This window comes from Cebus imitator, unplaced genomic scaffold, assembly GCF_001604975.1.
Source record: "Cebus imitator isolate Cc_AM_T3 unplaced genomic scaffold, Cebus_imitator-1.0 Scaffold127, whole genome shotgun sequence".
Lineage (NCBI taxonomy): Eukaryota > Metazoa > Chordata > Mammalia > Primates > Cebidae > Cebus > Cebus imitator.
The window spans coordinates 891,645-895,910 of record NW_016107442.1 but is presented as its reverse complement, the minus strand read 5'-3'; the positions used below and the strand labels follow the sequence as shown (position 1 = coordinate 895,910).

The 4,266-nt window shown below is 41.8% G+C and overlaps 1 protein-coding gene across 4 annotated transcripts in view; it reads right to left on the bottom strand.

Annotated features, from left to right (window-relative positions):
- KCNIP4 (potassium voltage-gated channel interacting protein 4) overlaps window positions 1-4,266 on the bottom strand; it is a 974,830-nt gene that overhangs the window by 106,498 nt on the left and 864,066 nt on the right. The gene's annotated exons all lie outside the window — the stretch shown is intronic.

The window sequence follows — 4,266 nt, the reverse complement described above, 5'->3', positions numbered from 1 at the left end:
TTGTGACAGAGTCTTCCTCTGTCACCCAGGCTGGAGTGCAGTGGCGCAACCTTGGCTCACTGCAATCTTCGCCTCCTGGGTTCAGGCAATTCTCCTGCCTCAGCCTCCTGAATAGCTGGGACTACAGGTGCGTGCCATCATGCCCAGCTAATTTTTTTATATTTTTAGTAGAGATGGGGTTTCGCCATGTTAGCCAAGATGGTCTCGATCTCCTGACCTCATGATCTGCCCACCTTAGCATCCCAAAGTGCTAGGAAAATAGGCATGAGCTATTGCAGCTGTATTATCTTATATATCTAGTTCAGTGGTTCTCAATCGTGCCTGCACATTATAATTACTTGAAGAGCTTTGTAAATCCTAATGCTTAAGCTTTTTCTGAGAGCAATTACATCAGAATCACCAAGCATAGTAGCCACTATTTTTAATTTGTAAAGCTCCCCAGATGGTTGCAACATGCATTTAAGTTTGAGACTGCTGATCTGTAGATAATAGTTTGCATTTTCCACATCCTTTCTAATACATAATTCTGTAGTCCAAAACTCAAACACTCCCTGGTAGGTATGTAGGCCAACCATGACTGTCCCACTTTGATGGAACATACAAATGAGGTTGACCATTTGGGGCCATACTATAATAACTTTTTTTAAGTTGAACTTCATGTTTATTATATTTATTTCTTTAAAAAATGCAATCTGGCTGGGCGTGGTGGCTCACGCCTGCAATCCTAACACTTTGAGAGGCTGAGGCAGGTGCATCATGAGGTCAAGAGATCGAGACCATCGTGGCCAATATGGTAAAACCCTGTCTCTACTAAAAATACAAAAATTAGCTGGGCATGGTGATGTGTGCCTACAGACCAGCTACTTGTGAGGCTGAGGCAGGAGAATCACTTGAACATGGGAGGCGGGGGTTGCAGTGAGCCAAGATTGTGTCACTGCAATCCAGCCTAGGTGACAAAGGGAGACTCTGTCTCAAAAAAAAAAATGTAATCTAGTTATCATGATGCCAGTTTATAGACAAAGACATGTGGTCTCCTGGGTCTGAGAGAACTGTCTAAATAAGTAACGTGACCTGAGTCTGAGTGACACTAAAGCTTATGATGCCTGCACAAAACCAGTGATTCTCCTGACCAGCAGCATCAGCATCACCTGGGAACTTGTAAAAAAAAAAAAAAAAATGCAAATTCTGTGACCCAATCACACCCCTACTAAGTCATAAGCTTTCAAGATGGGGCCCAGGAATCTGTGTCTTGACAAGCCCTTCAGGTGATTCTGAGGCTTATTACAGATGGACAAGCAGTCGTATATTCTCCTCTGTCTCTATCAGCTGCTCACCTTTGGAGACTCAGCTCAGCATCTGGCACGAGACATAAAAATGTGTGGGGGCCTCAGTGAGTAAGATGAGGTGAGGGAGGAGATTTTTCTCTAACTTCCCTTCCTCTCATTTCCAATTTAACAATTTGTGTTGAAAATGCAAGGGGATGTATCAGAGATACCATATAAGGAAAGAAATGGTGCAGTTATGCTGCTGCTAATATTTATTTGCAGGGGTGTCTGGCTATGTTGAGCTACTTTCACACAAGTGTGCCCATTTTAATATGTTGACGCATGGTTTATCCTTTTAATCAAAGTATGGAGAGTTTTAAAATGTTTCATTAAAAATGAATATCCCAACTGTTTCCAGGGAAATGAGTGTGTGATCTTAAGGGCTTTGAGGTAACTGGTGTTCAGGAAACCAAGGGCAGTTGCTTTGCTTTCTCAGATTGAAACTGCTTCAGCTGCTACCATGCTCTAAAACCCAAGTGCTGTTGACCTGCTTAGTGTATTTCTTGCTATGCTTAGGATTCGTTTATTAGAATTGTACATTTGACTAGGGGGAAATCAAAATTAAAAGGCCAGTCATGTTTGATTTATCAGAGATGTCGATTAATATTTTCTGAGCAAACTGTAAAGTCCTTTCTTTTAAAGAAGTATATAAAATAGGCTTTGGGGATATTCAGGTCTGATGGAAATGCGTCTCATGGGGCGGGGTGAGAAGGGAGAAAGAAAAAGCAATAAAGATAGAGAAGATAAAAATAGGAAAGGAGGAGGATGGCAAAGAGCTGAAAGGAGACAATAATTCACGAGGGAAAGAGACAGAAGAATTAAAAAAAAAAGGAGAGAAAGGGGGAGTGGAGAAATAAAAGGTGAGGTCAGAAGGATTAAAAGAAAAGAGAAAGGAAAGAGTTTGGGAAAAGAGGGGAAGAAGAGAAAAGAAATAAGAGAAGGACACATGGAAAACAAACAAAAAAAAATAAAATAAAGTAAAATAAAATGAAATAAAGCAATGAATGCAGACTTCAGAGCCCAGCAATTTATTGTAAAGTGCCACTTGTATTAGACACACTGCAGAGATGCTGGCTCCAATGGTTAACGATGGCAGTAATAATGATTCCAGTTTATAGCAAATGCAATGAAAGGCAGCCAGACCCCCAGAGAAACCCTATGAGGATGGCAGTGGAATAATAACATGGCAACGGTCAAGGAATACAGGGATGCTGGGAGACTGGATTCAGTTCTCCTGTGTTCGACAACCATTTTGCATCTGATGTACAATCCAATGTTAAAAAGAAAAAAAAATTATGCTTATTACTAGATCTCTGAATTAGAGCAAAGAAGTTTAGGTGTTTGCACAAACACACTTGAAGTTTTATTTTGTGATTAGCCTCCTCTGAGCACTGACTTTTGGCCCAGGTTGGTCTTTCACGTCTCCTTTCCTTTCTTTCCCTGCTGCTCAGTGGTTTTCTACTGCCGGTGGTCAGTAGCGCTGTTTCACTGCAAATGCCTGCTGCCTCTGAAACCTGGAACCATTGCAGAATAGACATAACTACTCATCCTCTTTCCTAGTTGTCAAAGCCCTTTTCTTTCTCTCTCTCTCTCTTTTTTTTTTTTTTTTTTTTTTTGAGACGCAGTCTTGCTCTGTCTCCCAGGTTGGAGTACAGTGGCACGATCTTGGCTCACTGCAACCTCTGCCTTCTGGATTCAAGGGATTCTCTTGCCTCAGCCTCCTAAGTAGCTGGGATTACAAGCATGTGCCACCATGCCTGGGCTAAGTTTTGTATTTTTAGTAGAGGCGGGCTTTCACCATGTTGGTCAGGCTGGTCTTAAACTTCTGACTTCATGATCGACCCACCTCGGCTTCCCAGAGTGGTAGGATTACAGGTGTGAGCAACCGCACCCAGCCAGCCCTATTCTCTTCATACATGTTTATTTATATGTATTATCTTGATAGATTACCCATCAAGATTTCTTTTAATCAGAGGTCTGTGTATGCGATGAGCACTCGTCGCCATTATAATTCCCTCTGCCCCAGTCTATTGCCAGAAAGGCCTAGGTCTTTGCAGATGATCAAGTTTTGGAGGAGAAACAAATTTACTCTGCATAATAGGGGGAGAAAAATTTAGAAAGGGCACAGCAAGGAGGGGGGGTGAGGAGCAGAAATGGGAGAAAGACAGACCCCATTCATTCAGACAGATGGTAGAAACTTGTATGCCTTGTGCATGCGGAAACCCTATAAAAATATTCTGCAGTGTCAACTACTGGCATGAGTTCTCTGAGTAAATTGTTGTTGTGTTCCCAGTGAAGAGTCAGAGTGTCTTATCTGGTCTGCATAAGGTTTGAACAAAGCTAGCAGCTGCGGTGGTCAGACGTGAAAAGGATGGAATTAGAGGAAATCTTTGGACACCCACCATAGACTTCTACATGGCATGGAACTGGGAATGTTAGGGAATGGGTTTCAAAAGGGATCAAAGCAATTTGGAACTTCAAGGGTGCCTGTAGCTACTTTGGTTTCCATATGTATAAGAATAAGCTATATGTTGGGGTGTGTATGCTGTTTGATACATAAACATTTGATTCCTTTAAGGATGAACTGTTTTCAAATAGATTCACCACAGCAAGTCTTCTCTCCCTATTCAGACCATAAGGTCCTTAAGGATAGAAGTATTTCTCTGGACTTTGAGTAACCTGCAGCATCTAGTTTAACCCTAAGCACATACAAAGTATTCAGTAAGAGACTGTGTCTCACAGACTGCCTGGATCCACTCCCTTTCTCTCACACTACCCTCTCGTGTTTTCTGGGTTCTTATTCCCTTTTGAAGGTGATTCACCCAGGAGAGAGGGTTATCTGCATACCTGGATCACAGGGAACCAGGTAGTTATAACCTGCAGACACCTGTGGTTTAAAGAGACTGGCAGCAGATTTTTTCTTCTTTTTTTTTTTTTTTTT